Here is a 21,154-nt window from a genome sequence, read left to right on the forward strand (position 1 = left end):
GCTAATGAAGTGGCCCAGAGCTGGCCTCCCCTCATGGCTTCGGAATGGGGCCAGGAAGGACCAGCCTTAAGATCAGAGAGTGAGAGCTGTCAACCCCACCAGGGCGAGGAGGGGACTGGAGGAACAAGATGCAGGGAGCCTGCGGGCTGCTAAACCCCCCAATGTGCTGGGAGGAGACGGTACTCAGACTCTGCACCCCCCGTCCCCCCGGCCCTAGGCCTCTCCTCCCTCGGGCTGTCCCCGAGCTGTATCCTTTGTAATAAGCCATTGATGGTAAAGTGCTTTCCCGATTCTGAGTCATTACAGCAAATCATCAAACCCAAAGCGGGCGGTGGGCAGTCACGGGAACCCCCAGTTCATGGCCAGTGGGTCAGAAGCCCAGGAGCCTCAGGACTTATGCCTGGCATCTGAAGGGGTGGTCTTGTGGGACTGAGCTCTTCACCTGTGGGTTCTGCACCAACTCTCAGTAGCTGGGGTCAGAATGCAACGGAAGTACAGGAGACACAGCTGGTGACAGAGGATCCAAGACCCGGATTCACAAGTCTCTGGTCCCACGGCTACTGAGCGCCCAAGATGCAGCCGGTCTGGCTGCGTCCCGCTCTAAGGACACACCGGGTCTAGAGACGGGCACGGAAGAAAAAAGCACAAACGTTTAAAAATCACATATCCCGGACTTCCCTGGTGGCGCAGTGGCTAAGAATCCACCTGCCAGTGCAGGGGACACGGGTTCGAGCCCTGGTCCGGGAATATCCCACATGCCACGGAGCAACTAAGCCCGTGCGCCACAACTACTGAGCCTCTGCTCTAGAGCCCGTGAGCCACAACTACTGAGCCCACGTGCCACAACTACTGAAGCCCGCGCATCTAGAGCCCGTGCTCCGCAGCAAGAGAAGCCACTGCAACGAGAAGCCCGTGCACCTCAATGAAAGAGTAGCCCCCGCTCGCCGCAACTAGAGAAAGTCTGTCCACGGCAACGAAGACCCAATGCAGCCAAAAATAAATAAATTAAATAAATAAAAAATGGACTAAAAAAATAAATAAAAATAAAAATCACATATCCCACTGGTCATTTTTTTCTAAGTTGGAATGATATTGGGCTGTATACACACATTACTGAAATTAATTTCATCTCTCTTCCTGCTTTCTTAATGAGATTACGAGGAAATTTAAAGTTCCCTATTTAGCTCACATTTGTGGCTTATATTACAGTTCTAGGGAGCAGCGCTGTTTTAAATGCCTTCATTTCTGAAAATTCAGGGACTGAAACCCTCTTTGCACCTCAGATTTTTACGTGTAGAAAGTAAGCGGCTACCAGGATGGGAGGGTGTGCGTGACACCAATGGGAAGAAAGAGCTGATACGCACTCAGGGTGTATGGTGTGCAGGGTCCGTGGGCTGGATTCACCCTGACGCCCCCTTAGTGACGAGCATCCCAGCCTCTTAGCACAGAAAGGCGCCGAGCTCCCGCCAGCAAAGTGACAGAGCGAGGACCTCCGACTTCACCCCCGTGCGACCCTGCACACCAGGGTGGGCGGACTTCTCCTGGAAAAGGGCCAGATAAATATCTCAGGCTTTGCGAGCCAGTTTCTGCTGCAATGACTCAGCTCTGCCCCCGTACCGGGAAGACAAACACAGGCCACGTTCTAATAAGACTACTCACAAGACCAGGCTGGGAGCGGGTCTGGCCCCCAGGCCAGAGTACGCCACCCCCTGCTCTATGCTGCTAAGAGCAAGACCATGGCCCCCGAGTGGAGTCACCTGTTGCAACCCTACGTCACCAAATTGAGACCTCATTACAGTTTCCGCTCTCCCAGAAACAGAATCTTAACCCAGTGGGTCAGGAACCGCCTGACCAGCACTGGTCAGCTGCCTGGTAGACTCCTGCCACCCGTCCCCTACAGGAAAGTGACCCTGTAATAACCCACCCACTCTGTCCAGCATCACGTCCTTGTCCCTGCTCCCTTCTGAGGATGAAAGTCCTTCATCCGTCCAGCTCCTCGAGGCTCCTCTCTGTCTGCAGATGGGACGCTGGCCGATTCATGAGCACTGAACAAAGCCAGTAAGATCTCTAACACTTACGCAGTTGGAGTTTATTTTTTAACAACACCATGAACAGAAATAGGCATTCCTAAATACGTGATTCTATCTAACATCGGTACGCCAAAATACAACATTTATAAAGGATACCTTTCACAGAATAGGGTATTGTTGAAACAAGGCTGACCCGGGGAAGTGAAAGCCTGCAAGGTCACTTACTGTTACTTTTACTGGACATCCCAGCAGGCCATTTAGTTACCGTCCCTAGAGGTAGTAAGTGCACAGCAAATGACTTGCTTCAACGTGGACGACGCACGTGACAAAAATGAAATTAAAATGTTCACCCAGGGAACAGATGGAGGAATAAGGAGGCCTCCTGGTCAGCGTAGGTCCTGCCTCTGCAGAGGGAGGGGAACACCAGGGCCCACGTGGGTCCTGACCTGGGGGGCTTCCTGCACCGATGCCACGCACCTGGGGGGGTGAGCGCCGCCGTACTCGAGGTGCCAGGTCCTCTTGGACGAGGTACCCACGCCAGCCTTCTCTCCACTCCCAACTCTGACCGACACTCTCAGCACAGCAGGAAAATGCAGCAGGAAGGCTCCAGTCAATTATCAAACTAATTTGAACACTTTTAAAAATATTGGCTCATGAATCTAAGACTCACTACAGATGGAAATGGTTTGGGGGAAAAACCCACCCGCCCTCCAGGCGGAGGGAAGGTGGAGGAAAGGAGGTGTGGGGACTGAGCGAGGCAGCCAGGCTGTGCACCTGGGGACCCTCACTCCTGGCTTCTCTGCACGGATCACCCTGAAGGGGGCCTGGTGGATAAACCCCAGGGGATGCAGCACAAGCGCAAAAGAGCATCGAAACCAGGAGGCGAGGGAGACAGAAAGCCGTGGAGTCTGCCCCCTCCCTGTGGCCCCCAGCACCCCGCAGCTGGAACGGCCGGGCCCCTGCCCATCCCTGCCCGCATCGTGCTCCCCTCCCCCCCTTCATTCCTTCACTTTCGTTGAAAATCTTTTTAAAGGGTACACGATAAAGTGATCTCTACTCTGCCTTGAGCCGACTAGGGTTGGTCACGGAAACCCGACACAGAAAGCGGGGCTGTCATTTCAGGGACAACCCCTCACCGAGGAACTCCCCCTGCCTGGTAGGGAGCACAGCCGGCTGCGGGGCAGTGAGGACCGTCAGGCCCGGATGCCATCAGTCACCTTCCGCTGGGAACCACGCACGGCGGCTCCAAACCATGCGGCTGTGTCATCTCTGGAGCTTGCACGGCTCACCTGGGCACTTCACCTGTTACCGGACAACAGACAGCTCACACCCGGCTAGAGACTCTCTTCCCATGTACCTCTTCTAGGCGTGCAAACGTACGGGAAACGTCTTGCAACGCTTTCTCTGAAATGGTCCTTTGAGATCAGATTACTGTTTAAACAAGAGTGGTCCCGTTACCTCTGTCTCACTTGGCCAGTGACCAAAACCAAGCTAATCCTATTCCATCACCCCCTTTACGCCCCAAACAAGGCTCCAAAGAATGATCTGCTACTAACAAAAGGGACAAGACATGCTGGGGACTCCAGATGCTGTCACAGAGTCCTTTCAAGAACAGCCACCAGGGCTTCCCTGGTGGCGCAGTGGTTGAGAGTCCGCCTGCCGATGCAGGGGACGCAGGTTCGTGCCCCGGTCCGGGAAGATCCCACATGCCACGGAGCGGCTGAGCCCGTGAGCCATGGCCGCTGAGCCTGCGCGTCCGGAGCCTGTGCTCCACGACGGGAGAGGCCACGACGGTGAGAGGCCCGCGTACCGCAAAAAAAAAAGAACAGCCACCAGCCTAGAAGTAAGCTCCAAGCTTGGCCTTCGGGTGACCGGGAGGGAGTTCTGACAGCAGAGAGCTCTGGCCCTGTTTCACGGTCACTCTGAGGTGAGGCCTTCTGGAACCCGTCGACTCCAGGTGCCTGTCCAGAGGGGCCCTCACACCCTGGGGGAAACTGATGCTTGTACCTGACCGAGAATTGGCACGGCCCCTTTAGAAGGGGGGGGTTGGAAACACCTATCAAGAACCATAAAGACATCCGTACCACTTAACTCTGCAACCCCTCGCCGAGGAACTTATGTCAAGGAACAGCTCAGTAGAAGAAAAGAAATATAAAGGAGCACACAGGCACCTCATCTACTGGAGCAGGAATTTAAATGACCGAGTCAGCGGGAAGCAGCTTACACTACTGAGGGCGCTGTCCCTCTACGGGATATTGGGCAACAAGAAAACATCACCAAATTACTAATAAGGTGGGAAAATGCTCATATTAAGAAGAATATGAAACTGTACAAATGGTCACACATAATTTCAAGGACTAATGACAAACATGAAAAGTCTCTCTTTTAGGATGTTAAGGTGACAGGAAGCATTTTCCTTTTTAAATACGGTCTTTAAGAGTTAGTTAGTAGGTTGCCTTTATCATTAAAAGAAACTCCACCGAAAGAAGACAAAAAGAGCAGTGCCAGAAAAGATGTCTCAAAATGCCAGGTCTCATATGGAAAGGTGTGTGTTCAGCCTGCACGTTCATATTCGTACCTGGCAGTGCTGCAAACCTACCTGCGGAGACCAGAGCAAGTGACGGGGACCATTCTGCCTCTAGGAAAGGGCAGCTGGGAGAGAGGCAGGCACAGCGGGAATGCAGGTGCACTAGGGATGCAGGTGCCTCAGGGATGCGGGTGCACTAGGGATGCGGGTGCCTTAGGGATGCGGTGCACTAGGGATGCGGGTGGCTTAGGGATGCGGGTGGCTTAGGGATGCGGGTGCCTCAGGGATGCGGGTGCCTCAGGGATGCGGGTGCACTAGGGATGCGGGTGCACTAGGGATGCGGGTGCCTCAGGGATGCGGGTGCCTCAGGGATGCGGGTGCACTAGGGATGCGGGTGCACTAAGGATGCGGGTGCATTAGGGATGCGGGTGTCTGCTGCGCCCCCCCACCTGCCTGGTGAAGACGCCCAGCCAGCCGCCACCAAGGGTCACCGCACACGTGTGCGAACACAACACACCCACGTGAAAACGCTCCAGAAAGGCCGCCAGGACCGCACTCGGATAAGTTCCCTATTTACGCGGGGCGGAGGCAGCCTGCAGGGGCGCAGTCGAGAGCAACATTAGGGGAGGGCAGACGGGACGTTTGGTAAGGGTCTGCGGTCGTTACTGACGTGTTCGTCCTTGAGGAAGCGTCCTCCACAGCCCCGCAGCCGGTAGTCACAGCTCCGTGCACCAACTCTTCTTCCAAGCCACTTCTTATTTTATAACGTATTTCTGTTTAATACGGGGTCAAAAACTCCAGGGACCCTTCTGCCATTAACACCCGAGAACCAAAAAGTCAAACTCTTTAATGCGAGAGATTTTTAAAAGTCCCTGACAGTTTCCTGACGCTGGAAGTTACGCTAAACCCCTAAGTCTCGAATCCACAACCCAACCCAATCACTAGACTATTAACTCATCACAAATCCCAGAACACTATTTACATTCATTTTTTTCAGATAATAAACGGATATGTATTTTCCCACTATGACGACTGAAATAATTAAATTTACAAAAACAATGACTAGGCCTTGTATCTGATTTAAGTACAATTATTCTTAGGTTTTTCTTACAGACAAAGGATTTTATGTTATGCGCTTGGGGGATGTTCTGTCATCACCGCATGACTGGAGAGACTTCTGTGAGGCAACAGAATTAAATTACTTTCCACGATGCCCACGTGGACCAGCTCTGGCCCGAGGCCTGGGTCCCAGCAGCTCCGTCATCAGACAAGACTGCACCGGACCTGCCAGGCCCACGCCCTGTGCCATGCACGCCCTCCCCCCGTCAGAAGGGGAGGCCCAGGGCCTCCCACTCAGGATGCTTTTAAATGGTTTTCATTTTATGTGATTGTATGAGAAGACAGGCACTAAAGTATGACTTAGAAAAAGAATTTGAGATGCACATGTGCTTCTTCAGGTATGAATACGCTAACCAAGAGGGTAAGGCAGGTCTAATAACGCCCGTAATTTCAAAGCAAGATGAGAGCAGCCCAAATCCCAACCACCGCAACCGCCACGACGTGGTGACGCAAAAGCCCCGCTCGTTTCCCTGACGGCCGTGAACGTCACGGGTTGTCTCCCTACTTCCACAATGGAAGGAAACACTAATTCACAGCTAGTGAAGATAAAAATGCAAGTTTTTCACCCCAAGGCCACGGACCCCCTGAAGTCCATCCTCTCCCCACAGGGCCCCCGGAATAAGAACCGCCTTTGGGGAACCACTCAGAACTTCCCATGATGCCATGAACCAGGGCAGATTCAACAAATCCCTAGATTCCAGACTCGGGCGGGGCCCCAGGGAGGACCCGTCAGAGCAGAGGCTCCTGTGCTGTTGTACCAGGAACGCGTGCGGATGTGAGGAGAGAGCCCGACCCGGGAGCCCAAGGCTGGACCAGTCCCCCGCTCCTTCCCACTCCCCTGGTTTGACGCTCTGCCGCCTACTCACTACCGTTTCCTCCAGCAAGTCCTCTTCCAACTTGAAGCTGGAAGGAAGCTGAACAGACCACCTTGTTCAGCCCTGCTTCTACATATGGAACGCTGCTTCCAGCAGACTTGCTATAAAGAAAACCCAAGCCCAGCCAATTCCAAAAATGCTGTCCTTAAACGTTTCCCAGCAAAGTGGGAGTTCTCATTTTCATGTCATGATTCTTCTACACATAGACGCCAAAACTCACATCAACAACCCCAGTCAAAACAAAAAAATTCAGTGAAAGATTTTTTAACAGTTATCAGAAACTACAGGTCAAAATAGAAATCATAAATTATACTTTAACACGGAGACATGGATTTAAAGAAAATAATGTTCAAAAAAGCCACTGCAGATGTTTACATGCAGTCAATTTTAATAAACAAAATGCACTAATACAAGTTCTATGAACACGAATGAACATAACTGATTCTCTCTAATGTACGTAGCTCTGGGGAGGGCGGAACGGTAAGGAGTATCCCCACAGGGCGCCTTCCACCTCCACCCTCAAAGCATACCGTCCGTGGCAGGGCGCAGGGGAGGTACAAACAGGAAAGTGAAAGAGGCTACCGGCCCTATTAAACCTGACCCTCTCTGCACCCCAGAGAAAGGCCAACCACTCTTCTGCCTGATGAGCCACTGGAGGAAAGCCCCACGCCATCCCCTACCCAGGCCAGCTGCTGAGCCCACGCCCCGCAGCCCCAATCTGCTAGCACGCACACCTGGAGCCGCGTCAGGGCACCTGGGCAGCTGGTAAGGGCCGCCAGAGCGGCTGTGTCCACAGATGCAGTGCACCTTCCCTGGGCTGGGGCCGCAGCAGGACCTCCGTCACCACTGAGCACTTCCTCTCGTGCAGGAACCATCTCAGGCCTCCGCCCCCGCCCTTCGCCGGGTCTGCCTGAGCACAGGATGGCCATCTCAGAGCGTGAAGCATCGGGCCTGTGCCGAAACCAGGAAGATCTGCTGCTGGTTTTTATTTGCCCAAATTGGACAACGTCCATGGACACTCCCATCGTCACACGTGCACACACTCACCTGCTCTCACTCACACACACACATGACAGAACCATTTCAGACAAGCCTGGCACTGAGGACCGCCCTCCTCTGGCCCAGACTGACCTTTGCAGGGCAGGGTTCACGGCTGTGACTCCATCTCCCTCCACCGGACCTCTGAGGGCATTGGGCTTCCTTCCAAGACTGCAGCGCAAACAGAGGAGCCCTGGGTCACTCCCAGTGGGCCCGCAGTGGACAGCCTGGCAGAGCCGACCTCAGCCAGAAAGTCAAGGTTAGTGGGGACAAGCCACGTTGATATCATGCACCCTGGACGGGATGTGATGAAAACGGTGCTCACCCTCTGTGGTCTTCTCCCCCAAACCTGTAATCCAGCCTAATCACGAGAAAAACACAAGACAGATCCCAACAGAGGAACATTCCACAAAACACCTGACTGGTCCTCCTCGACACTGAAAATATCGTCAGAAGGAGGAAAGTCTAGGAACTGTCACACCAAGAGGAGCCTCAGGAGACACCATGAGTAAATGGAATGCGGTTTCCAGCATGGGATCCTGGGGCAGAAAAGACCATTAGGGGAAAAGTAAGAAGATCCAAAAAAGTATGGACTTTAGTTAATAAAGTACCAGTCTTGTTTCATGAGCTGTGACCAGGGCACCACAGTAACGGACGATGTTCACAACAGTGGAAACCGGATGCTGGGGATGGCAACTCTCTGTACTCTCTTTGGGATTTTTCTATAAATCTAAGACTTCTCTAAAATTAAAGGTTTATTTTAAAATATATATGTACTATACATCCTACACATAAATCCATATATGCAGAGCATAACACGAACGCCTTTCGACAATTACAAAGCGTACTTCGGAAAAATTAGTAAAAAGTCTACTCGGCAAAAGGAGATAAACACATTTATTGATTAGCTCAACACGACAGTGTAAGGTTATTTACTTGGTTGAAACAGTACAATGTTTGCTGTTCTTCAGAGAACACGTGACCTGTACTTACACACATAAAATCATACTCTACACAAGTCTGTAAACGACAACAAAAACCTTGCTTCCTTGAACGAGACCCAAAAAGACTTATTGAGCAGGCATTAAACTTTCTCCTGTTAAGGTCCCTGAGAGCCAGGAATCAATGTATTCCAAGCAATCTTTAAAACGGCCAACACAAAACTCATAGTTCAAATTAAATTCTCGTTATTCTCAAATTAAGCTTCACTTAAACACTAAGCATTAATTACAGCGTATCACAAATTAATTCCAATGCATCACAAAGACTATTTTACACTAACCCATGTCATCAAAAGTTAAAGGAGGAACTGTAAACCAGTTCAGTGTGAAACAGAGGACAAATCACTAATTATGATTTGAATTGTTTTGAATGCCAGGATTAAATTATTTCCGGATGCTAAACAGAAACACAGAAACTGGTCCACCGACTTGCTGTTAAAAGGGCACAATGATTTGGGAACTAGATGAAGCCGAGGTCAACGACCTGAAACACTGCATTTGAAAAAATACAAAAACTAACATCTATAATGGAGCGAACAAATAGTTCACATTTCAAAGGAAACACTCGAACTCGACAATCAGGATAAAAAACAAATCTGCAAAATGCCTGAACAGGACGGATTTACAATATTCATCACCGATCCAGGCGAAGCAGTCATCTGACTAAATAAATCTTTTCTAGATTAAAATGTAACGGCATAATGCACTTACACCGTCATCAATTAGGAAAAAAAAAGGAATTAGAAGTATCAGTGGGCTTCCTGACACCGGCATTCCATTAAAAGGAGCAATAAGTAGTTTTGTCCTTTTTCTTTTTAAGAGCTAAAATTCGTAGGCAAATAAATCACATGTAAGCAGAGTTTACATAATCTGAAAATTACGGAGTAGTTGACCCCAAAACCACATGTTCATCCTAAGCAAACTGACAGCATGGCCTCACGCAGGCCCTGGAAGACAGCACCGTCCCGGGAAGGGAGGCTGGTGTCGGGGGAGGACAGGGTACCAGCCCCAGCTGCAATGCGGCCACAGAGCTTTACCAGCGGCAACCAGGACCATCCCTGCTCAGCGGACACTCCACGGTCTCAGGGCTACCTGACTCTCCCGAGAATATCTGAAATGAATTCTCCCTGGCCTTGAGGACTTTCCATGGTCTCCCCTGCACCACCCACAGGACCCCACAGAGAAGCACGGGCACTCATTCTGTACACTGAGGCGAGAGTCGATCGTGAACCTGCAAAATCACTCTGCTGGCTCACAAGCTCCCTGAGGGCAGGGCTCTGCGTGGTCCACCCTCGTATGTCCATAGCTCCTAGCACGGTGCTTCTGCTGTAGCCGGCACTCAAAAGTATTCACTGGGTGACAATTCAGGGACAGCAAACTAGTCCGGCAGTCTGATCTGTGGGTCAGATCGGGATGGAGAAGGCAGCCTGTGCTTTGTCCCTGCACACGTGCCCTTCGGTCCTCCAGCCAGCTTCACAAAAAGGGACCAGCAGCCTCAGTTTCCCAAGCGCAGGCCGGTTCAGCCCACTCTGTTTTGAAGACCCTTCTCGAATAAGGAACTGCACAGCTGCAATTTCTAAACAGGGAAACAGAGCCACAAAAGGTCTTTGAAAACATCAGCGTTAAGCCCCTGCTTCACAGAAGATGAGACGGAGGTGGAGAGGTGTTAGAAGCGAGCCGGGCAGCTTGGGCCAAACTAGCAGCAGGTGGACACGCGCACCCTCACTGCTCACAGGAAACCAGACGTCTCCGAGTTCACATTTAGACCAGCTATTATTGAAGTTCAGGATGAGGCTGTTTTAAGCCAGCCCCTATCATAATGAAAAGTCAGGAAGTTACTGCATGCCGGCAAACGTTTTATTTTGAGGGAGGAGGGGATTTCAATACCGTAAAGACAAAGCCCTAAGGAAGCCCTGCGTCCGCAGCTCCAGATCCGGGGCATGACCTGACAGCAGGACCCCTGCGGCCAGCCCCCGTCCCTGTGACCCTCACGTTCCTTCTCTCCACAGTGGCCAAGTCACAGTCCTTGCTCCTCCACCGGTGAGTCAGGATCAAATGATACAGTGACACACACAGAACAATTAGACACACACAATGTTATGTGGCACACAACTGCAGAATCTCCAAGTCTGTCCAGAGAGTGACTATTAATCTTTCCTAGGTCCTTCTCAGTGCACACGAGGATGGGAGGTTAAGGAAAGAAAAAGACTGCCTGTACTTGTAACCATCTCCACCGAGAAAAGTTCAAAAATTTCCAGCGTGCTCATCCTGTGTTTATCCTAGCAACAGAACAGGAAGAGAACAGATACAAGAAGTGACCAAGTCAAAGGGAAGAGCAATACAACAGGAAATGATTTACAGAAAACAGATCTAGATCAAGCCGAGGAAACTTCTAATTGGCAGCCCTCTCAATTTCTAGGCTTCTCTGACTTGATCAAGAAAAAGAAGGGCAGAGAGAACACGACGATCCAGGCCACCTCACAGGCAGCTCTGCCACTGAGCCAGACGCTGAGAGAGACGAACAACCCAATTATCATTTTCCCTTTCCTCCTCCCTGGATAAGGTCTAATTTGTGATATTTTGGTTCTCTCTCCCCTGAAGAGTTTATTTTAGAACTATATAAAAAAAAAGGAAATAAAACATTCAAAAGCTGACAGATGTGACCAGCTCAAAGATTAGCAGGCTGAACCTAGGATCTTAAAAACTTTAGTAACAACAAAAACAGGGGTTTTTTTCCTATAAACAATCACCAATTGTAAGGATTCTGAGCTAAGTAAACAGAGGTCTTTGATTAGACCCAACTCTGAAAATCAACTACCTATTAGAAGCAACTGATAAGGGACCCCATTACTTCCCTGTTTGTGGACATTCTAAAGGGAATGTGCTGTCACCACGGTTCAGCCAGATTTCATAATGCTTCCTACAAAATCAGCATTTCATATTTATCTGGTCCAAAGAGGGAGAAGTAGAAAATTTAAAGAACAATGCATGCCATACTTTACCACCAACAATATTATAGATAAACCATGGTTAACTCAGTTATATTAAACTTTCTCCTTTATATACTTAACTGTAGAGGTGTATAAATACTGTTTAGCTTTCTAAATAGGTATTATTTTTGATGTTTATAAAACTGCAGGGAGGGCTTCCCTGGTGGCGCAGTGGTTAGGAGTCCATCTGCCAGTGCCGGGGACACGGGTTCGGGCCCCGGTCCGGGAAGATCCCACATGCCGCGGAGCAGCTGGGCCCGTGTGCCACAACTACTGAGCCTGCGAGCCACAGCTGCTGAGCCCGCACGCCACAACTGCTGGGGCCCCCGCACCTAGAGCCCGTGCTCTGCAATGAGAGAAGCCACCGCAACTAGAGAAAGCCCATGTGCAGCAACGAAGACCCAACACAGCCAAAAATAAATAAATAAAATAATTTATTTAAAAAAAAAAAAAAACTGCAGGGAAAAAATGATCTCCAAGAAGGCAACTGTGTGAAAGAATACATGGGCCATTAATTGAAAGGTTTAAGCAAAGTACATGAGCAGTCGCTCGTAACGAGGCTGCTGAAACGCTGACTTTTCAGGCCAGTTAAGCCTCTGATGTGGGGACAGTCTGCTGCATTGTGTGATACTGGGTAGCATCCCTTGTCTTTGCCCACTGGGTACCAGGACCACTCTCCAGTCTTGACAACTGGAAAATGTCCTCAGACACCACCAATTGTCCAGAGGGGCAGAACCACCCCTGGTCGAGAACCACTAATTTACATACAAGAGTAGAGGGTCAAGTCTCAAGTTCCTTTTTTTTTTTTTTTTTAATTATTTGTTTACTTACTTATTTTGGCCGCGCTCTACGGCGTGCGGGATTTTAGTTCCCCAACCAGGGATCGAACCCATGCCCCCTGCATTGGGAGCGCAGAGTCTTAACCACTGGACCGCCAGGGAAGTCCCAACAAGTTTCTTTTTTTAATATTAACACCTGAAAAGGTATCCTCTTGTATTTGCCAAAGTGAATTGCTTTTATTTCTTAACCCAAATCTACCAGCTAGGAAAATTCAAAAACGAATGGGAATTTTCAGGTATGCAGTATGTTGAAAACATTTTCTGCCTTTGACTGTAACAACCCTCTCCGACCTGAGACATTAAGGAAAAGAGGATCTCCTTCTTCCAGAAAGCAGGGCAGCCTTCCCTCCCGGGGCTGAGCTCGCCTGGCGCAAGGCACAGTCAAGTTCAAGCAGCGGAGCCGTCATCTACGACCCTCGACGGAGCCTCAGTTCCACCCAGGCACCCTTCAAAGTGAAAATGACAACAGCAGAGGGTCTGTTGTCCTTCCCCCAGTTTTAAGAGGACAGTTTCTTTATAGTCACCACCGGGTCTTATCTCCTGAACCATATGAAAGAGACCTACGACGGAGACCCTAAGAAGGGAAATGACGCAGCACAGACGTCTTAATAAAGGGAGGGGAGCTTGTACACACAAGCCAGGCCAGTCCGAAGAAGGCAGTAAGTGAACACATAAAGGAAAACCACCCGAGTGCAGGTAAGGAAGGCAGATGACTTAAGCTGCATGGCCAGGGTCGGGGAATCACACACGAATGTGAAATACAGGGAAGAACCAAAAGAAAGGAAAAATCTGCTTTTATAGCCGTCTTGCCAGATTCTGCTCCAAGTATGTTCCTTAAAAAAGAAAGCAGGGCTTCCCTGGTGGCGCAGTGGTTGAGAGTCCACCTGCCGATGCAGGGGACGCGGGTTCGTGCCCCGGTCTGGGAGGATCCCACATGCCGCGGAGCGGCTGGGCCCGTGAGCCATGGCCGCTGAGCCTGCGCGTCCGGAGCCTGTGCTCCGCAACGGGAGAGGCCACAACAGTGAGAGGCCCGCGTACCGCAAAAAAAAGAAAGAAAGAAAGCAGTTTGGTGAAAATTCACTATTCACCTATATCAAATGTCCTGAAACTGATTCTAAAGTAACTCGCTGAATCCTTCGTTATTTCGTGGTCTCTTAAAAATACTCCAGCAGCTTGCAGTTTTTACGTCCATGTCCCCAGGCTGGTTCCCATCACTCAGAGCAACAAGAGAGCTGTTTATCCCCAATCTCGATATCTCCCCACCACCCCTGCCCCCAACACACACGGACTTGAAAACAGGGACACAAGCTTTTAAAGGTACTGCCCTTAAAACGAACACAGCTGGAAAGGGGGAAAGAGAGACAGAACCGCTCTTCTGTAGCCAGGCTTGCAAGTGACGTAATTAAAATATCTGTTGACTTGCAGACATCCTTAAACCCTCAGCCAAAACTCACAGGATACGAAACTGAGGCACATCCTTCAAGGAAGATCGATGCCGACACTGATGGGCTTCGTCCAATGAGACAGCCGCTGGCGCCTTCTCTACGCGTCTCACGCCCATCTCTCCCTCTTCTAAGATTCCTCCTGAGCTGGCCGCCCTCACCGCGGCTGGGAGAATTATTAAGCTTGTTTAAGTAAATAAATCTTTGCTGCTCCCCCTGGGACAGGCTGCATGGAGAGAAGCAGCTGGACTGCAAATCTAAGCCTGTGAATTCAGAGAGCCTGCCCGCGTGACAGCCCATCGGAGACCGCCTTCCCGACCTGGAAACACACAGAAGTCCCCCCCACAGCACCACACTCTCGATTGTACGTCAGTTCCATCTGCCCCGAGGGGAGGCTACCCAGTGCTACCAGGGCCCTCCAACAACGGAAGGGCGAGTTCAGGATGGTCCGGCACTACGAGCCTCGCTTAGGACGGCAGCCGATGTCGAAGTTCCCACAAAGTTAGATCAGCAGTCTTCCAAAATTCCAAATCACCTGAGAATTCATCAGAAAAGCAAATTCTCAGGCCCCCCTGCAGACACACTCTGGTGTGTGTCCAGCCATGTGAGTTTGAAGGAACCCTCCAGGGGTTGCTGAGGCCCTGCTCTGGGCTGGAGAGTATGCCTGTCTGGGGGTCCCCTGGCCCGCGGTACTCAGAAAGGAGGGCTGGCGGGCACGAGCCGCAAGGCCGGGGACGCTCACGGGTGCGCCTCTGTGACTCTCCGCAGCACACCCGCCAGGACCACTGGAGCAGCCGGTGCTTATTCACCATGTCCTTCCAAAGTCCAGGGCCTCCAGCATAACTTGGCTGGTAAGAGGTTCCCAGAATGAACGACCTCCAAGCTCTGCTCCCTATCAATGGTTTTCCATTATGTTCCTCCAATCTTACACCACATAAAAGTTTACAGCTCTGTTTATGCATTTTCAGATACACCTTAATGAAGAGATGGTGGCCTAGCTTAGTGGATAAGAGCAGAGCCTCAGAAGTCTGAGTGTGAATTCCAGATCTGCCACTGACCAGCTCTGGAACCTTCGGCAGCCTGACCTGCTATGTCTCCATATCCTCGACTATAAAGAGAAACACAGCAAGAAATCACACTCAGGCTTTTTTTTATATAAATTTATTTATTTTTATTTATTATTTTTGGCTGTGTCGGGTCTTCGTTGCTGTGTGCAGGCTTCTCATTGCGGTGGCTTCTCTTGTTGCGGGACACGGGCTCTAGGTGCGTGGGCTTCAGTAGTTGTGGCACGTGGGCTCCAGAGCACAGGCTCAGTAGTTGTGGCGCATGGGCTTAGTTGCTCTGCGGCACGTGGGATCCACCCAGACCGGGGCACGAACCCGCGTCCCCTGCACCGGCAGGCGGACTCCCAACCACTGCGCCACCAGGAAAGCCCCACACTCAGTTTTTGAAGGCATTCAATGGGCTAGTATTTTGTGTAACGTGGTCAGCACAGTCACTACAACGTGTGGTGTGTGTGCGTTAGGGAAGAAGCCCGTGATCACTAAAGAAATATGACTTTTAGGTTCTATACTTAGAAATTAAGTACTTAAATATATCGGAAATACACTGAACACTAACATTCCCAAAAAGTTATTTTGCATTGGTAACGTAACCTCTAGAATTCTACACACATTTTAAAACATTTGTAAAATATACAAGTATCCTGATTATAGGTAACCACATCTGGTTTGAGCACTCTAAAACTGCTTGAGTACCTGAAATACCACAGTAGTCCTTAGAACTACAGATTACACCTTTCCCACTACAGAATAATAATTACCATTATTATGATCCCAGGCTGCTTCCTCTATGTCTTTTCAGCTATCTCAACTCAGGAAAACACAGGCTAAATGAAGCTTGCATCATTAAAGTGTACAGACCTGTGCCCTCCAGCACGCAGCCACCAGCCTCGTGGGGCCGCTGAACACCCCAATGTTGCGAGGGGAGAGGTACGCCATGAACGGAGAACACGTGCTGGCTTTCAAAGACTTCACACAAATAGGAGAATGTGAATCATCACATTAATAACGTTTTATGTTGAACACGTGGAAATAAAGATACTCTGGCTCTACCAGGTAAAAGAACAGACTGTGAAAATTAGTCTCACTTGTTTCCTTTTACATCTTTAACGCGGCTACTAGACAGTTAAAAGCCCCCCTGTGGCTCGCGTTATATTTCAATGGGACAGCACGGCTCTTGACAATCTTCAAGGGGCGTTTTCAGGAAACACCCCACATGAAAACAGACACAGGCAGCGTTTTCGGCGCCAGCCTCTCCTCCTTCCTTAAGGGTCAGGTATAGTTCCGGGGCACTTGCGCCGTGATGCTGTTATTACAAGGGTAACACTGAATCGGCCCCAAAGTACAGAAGTCTTTAAAAATAAACTGACAATAAACGTTATCACAACTAGCAGGCTGCCATCCAGTGTGTACTGGGGGCGGGGAAGCATATTTAGAGGCTGAGAAAGCAGTGAGGAGCCCGTGGCGCAGGCCCACAGTAGCCACATTGAGGACGGGGGACGCTGACCCGAGGGCAGTGGGGAGCCAGCGATGGGACCACGGCCAGGCTCGGGTACCCGGGCGCAATGAGCAGGGTGGTAGGCGTGGTGAAAGAGGTGTTCCGCCAGTGCAAGTGAGAGGGGAAGTACCGCAGGGCTCAAGTGTAAGAGATCTTTTGGAGGTAAAATTAATAAGATTGGGATTTGGGAGGCAAGGGAGAGTCCAGGATGACGCAGTGAGTCAATGCTGGGGACATTAACGAGAAGGCAGGCAGGTCAGGAGGCGGTGCCAACAGCTGTGATGTTCAGAGTTTTCAGTGGAAATGACCGGAGGGAGGTCGGATGATTCACTGGAATGACCGACTGAGTCAGGAGTGAACAGGTTTGCAGCTGGAGAGCTGCGGTCACACAGGTGATCACCTAGAACAGCTCCCACCGGCCCAGGCCAGCAACACAGGCAGCGATCAGCGTGGACGTCACCGAACCCTCCCGCACCCGCCAAGGGGACGCTGGCTCCCAGCAGATCCACAGTCTTAGCAGCAGCCCCAGCGATGCTCCTGGCCCCAGGTTCCATCCGTGGCCAGGAAACGCTCTCGTTTCCATACCAAATCCAGCACTTTCCGTACATCTTGTATTTGACCATGATCCTGATCCAAAAACCCTGCTGCAGCTGAGCCAACACCGGCTGAGGGGAAGCGTCCACAAACGGAATCGGTCAGGGCTAGTTCTCTCTCCTAATGGTTCTCCTCAAAGCCTGAAGCATCTGGATCCCAGCGGCCGCCTTCCCCGCGTGTGGAGGCTGCGTGATGAACGCTGAGCTGCCAGCCCCTCCCCTCCCCGCCACAGATGTCCTCAAGCACCAGATTCCAGATCGGGGTGACAGAAGCCACAGGAAGCCCTAAAATCATCAGCCTGGTTTTGAACAGAGTGACGCACTGTTATGAACTGAACTGCCCCCCGAATTCACATGCTGAAGCCCTCACCCCCCGACGTGCCTGCATCTGCAGAAAGAGCCCTGGCAGCAACTAAAGTTCAATGAGGTCAGAGGGGTGGGGCCCTAACCCAACAGGACTGGTGTCCTCCTAGGAAGAGGAACAGACGCCAGAACGCCCCACATGCAGGGCGTGTGAGGACACAGCAGGAAGAGAGGCTCACCGAGAACTGAGTCTGCCAGCACCTGGATCCTCACTTTACAGCCTCCAGAAGGGCGAGAAATAAGCTTCTTTTTCACGCTCAGCCTGTGGGATCTGTGAGGGCAGCCTGAGCAGGCGTGCACACACTGAATGGGGACAAGCGCCCTTCAACTCGCAGAGAATGTCCAGGCCAACGGGCTCAGACACCAAAATCAGGACAGGAGGTCACCTCCAGAGTGAACTCACCTGCCTGCCCTGCTCCCACCTGCAGCCGGGCAGGGGCCCACACGCTCCGCCCATCAGGACCTGCGGCAGACCCGCAGCCTCCCAGGGACTACCACGCCCAGCACCTCTGGGGGTCGTCTCCTCCTGCTGAGCAGCCAGGGGGCTCTGTCACCCTGCCACTGTCTCTGGGCTCCGGGGTCCTCACACAAACATCAGGGCCGGAGCCCACGTCACCATGTTATTTCGATACTAAGTATGGTGGTGGATGGGAAAGCTAATTGGTAAGCCATAATCTTCCATCTGAACACTAGTACCTGTTATTTTTATCTGACTTGGGCGTTTCAGATCTTCCTTTAACTACCAACCAGCAAAACGATCCCACTTTCCAAAACTCTCAAAAGGGGAAATTGCAGTATTTCGATTCTGAGTGCACTTGAAGCTTCTTTTCTTAAAAACATTAAAAAATGGTATAAAAAGAGGTAAGAGGACACTACATGGCTAGCTTACCAGGCCGGGATAACAAATGCTCTGTCCAGAGTTTCCAGTTCAGGTTAACCTGGACAGACAACCTATTGAAAAGTAAAATATTTAGGCATCCCACCAGGGGGTGATGTAGCTGGTTTGCTTTTCATCTTGCTTTTTTTTTTTTTTTAAATTAATTTTAGCTTCAGGACTATAAATGACTCGTTTGACAGAGAATTTACCAAATAGAGAGGCCACCAGACCAAATCCTCCCATTGTCTGGACCTGGACGTGCTGGAAGCAAAACCTTATGAACCTAGAGCCTTAATGACTGACAGGCTCAGAACTCGATATTCACGTGTTCAATCAGTATTTTCTGGGCATCCGTGTGTACAAGGAATGAACACAAGCCACGGGGCCAACTGTGGCAAATGCATGTGTGTGCGTTGGGGGACGGAGTTATAACTGGTTAATGTTAATTATACCTTCAGAAATTGACACACTTTGGGATCCATTCAAAGTGAAACGCAGGAAAAGAAAAAAACAGTCTCATTTTTAAAACTGTGTTACTAAAATGGCCTAAAGAAACAAGAAACTACTTTAGCTCCATACTTTGAAACCGTTAAATGGCTCTCCTGACCTCCTTCTAAACTGTCTTAACTCAAGCATTTAACAGTATCAGCACGAGGTCATTTTTAGCCTTTGAAAACAGGCCACAAAGGGTTTCCATCACTCATTTTAGGAAAGAGAAACATTTTGGAAGGGCCATTTGCAACTCATCTGGATGGGAAAACTCATCTTGCAAGCCTTGGATTTGAGTCGTGGGGAGTTTCCAGTTCATCTGTGAAGAAGGTCAGCTTACTAGGTTTCCAAACATGGTCCACCACCCTACCCTGCAGTTCTAGCGAGCAATCTGCTGCTTGATTTTTCATATAGGAGAAGCATCTCACCGGCCCTCTCCCCTGGTTCACGGGAGGCCATTCTGGGCAGTGAGAAGCATGCATATCCCGGAGAAACATGTGTAACACAGCCTCATCCAGCCAATGCTAATGAAGTGACCGAGGAGAAAGCTCCAGGTCATTCTGGGCAATGGAGAAGACTTCAGGGTATTTTAAAAGGTTATCCAGTTTGTATACACACAAGGAAGACTTCAGGTATGTTTACAGTGGATGACAGCACGTCTCAAATACTGTGTACATGTGATCTGTTTGTTGGAAAACCTCAATAATCGCCCAATGCAAATATTTTAACAGAGGCTGGGAAACGTGGCAGCTTCAAAGAGATGAGGGATGAAGAGAACTGAAGTACAGGGCACGTAATAAAGAAAACCTCAAAGCCTGACAAATGAGCACAGCTAGTTGCGATCACCTTCATCAGGCCCCACCTTAAATGCGGAGCGAAGGGGACGGGTCAGCCTATCCTCCAGATGGCAATGTCATCCCGTGGCCCAGAATCAATCCTGCTGAGTACTTAGGTAGCAGCTGAGACGCTCGGGGCCCAGGTGAGGCCTCTAGGTTACTACCAGCTCACAGCTGCTTTAAGTTCCCAATTTCAGCCTCAACTAGCTGCAGCCAGAGGACCACTAAGATCCGGCCACTTTCTTCAAAACTACATCTAACCAACCTGGAGGAGAGAAACATCACAGTAGGATTTTCCCTCCTGGTCACTAATTCAGAAACACGGTTAACACCCACATCTGGGGAAACCCCTGTTCCAAACACCTAAAAGCCTACACCGACAGCTGAGTCTCCTGGTTAGGCCCACTCGACCTGCTCGTGTTCACTGGCTGCTACCCTCTTTATACGACCCCACCACCCATGCCTGAATCCTGTCATTCATTTACCCGTTCATCTAGGGCCCCTGGGTAAGTGAATTAAGGGAGTGTTCAGAAGCAAAGTTTAGGTCTGCTTTGATAAGTTAATTTCAGCCCAGATTAATTTCATTTTCAGTCGTTTTAAGTCCTGTTGCTTACGATATCAAATGCAGTGGGATGAAACACACCCTGAATAACTCTCATTCCTACCAAAATCCCTTTGGCGAAGCCCGGGAGAAAGCCACACTGGGCCGGGACCAGGTAAGGACCCCCCTACCTGTGGGTCCCGCAAGCCACACACGGTGGCCTCTCAGGGTGCAGTTTCTTTGGGGTCAAAGGAAGGGGTGGGCCTGCGCGGGCCCAGCGCTGCGGCCTGCTCATCCCGCTGTGCAGACGCAAACTTGCCAGGTTCAGCCTTAAACCTGTTGGCAAAATAAACAAAGCCAAATACGGGGGACACTGCCGACCTGACCTGTCCTGGGTGCCAGAGGCCGACACGCGCCCGCTCCTGCTTTGTCCCCCGCGCTGTAGAGACGCCAGTGAGTCCGGAACCCCCGGGCACTCGCGCAGCCCTTCCAGGGCGATCTCCACGGTCCACAAACGAAAGCGTTTTGCGATCACACCCCCCGCACACTCCACGCCGACTGCGCTCACCAGGGGAGTTACCGTCTACGCCCTCAAGTCACACACCGAATTCTTCCAGAACCGCTGGGTGGTTCGATCGCCCAGAATAAGCCCAGGGCAGCGCGATCGTGAGAAACTTTGTTTCCGGGGCCGGTGATCTCGGACAGGATGCGGAGTCCGGCTCCGGCACAAAGCGCCCCGGCCCGGAGAGCCTCCCGTACGCCAAGTGACAGCAGCTCCGCAAGGGTTCGCAAACAGTCGCGACCCACAGAAGTTCCGTGGGCCGCGCTCGCCTCCCGCGTCCTGAGCGGAGCCTGCGATCCGCGCGGTCCTCCCCGGGGGCGCGCCCGGCCCCCGCTCCGCGCCCCCGCGCGGGCCCAGTCCCGGGACCGCCGCGCAGGCCCGCCCGGCCCAGGGAGGGGACGAGCCGGAGATGCCGGCGGCCGCGGGGCCAGGCCGCGAGGGCACCCGGCCCCCGGCCCCGGCGCGCCCCGCCC

The 21,154-nt window shown here is 51.1% G+C and overlaps 1 protein-coding gene across 2 annotated transcripts in view; it reads right to left on the reverse strand.

The window, feature by feature from the left end:
• NCK2 (NCK adaptor protein 2) overlaps positions 1-21,088 on the reverse strand; it is a 137,642-nt gene extending 116,554 nt beyond the window's left edge. The window contains exon 1 of one of the 2 annotated variants that reach the window (XM_027128693.1): positions 20,311-21,088. The gene's annotated coding sequence lies outside the window, so the exon portion shown is untranslated. The remainder of the gene's footprint in view (positions 1-20,310) is intronic. The other variant, XM_027128690.1, reaches the window with a different exon arrangement.
• Between the last annotated feature and the right edge of the window lie 66 nt (positions 21,089-21,154).

This window comes from Aethalodelphis obliquidens, unplaced genomic scaffold (genome assembly GCF_003676395.1).
Source record: "Aethalodelphis obliquidens isolate GAN/ISIS:26980383/991018 unplaced genomic scaffold, ASM367639v1 scaffold35, whole genome shotgun sequence".
Lineage (NCBI taxonomy): Eukaryota > Metazoa > Chordata > Mammalia > Artiodactyla > Delphinidae > Aethalodelphis > Aethalodelphis obliquidens.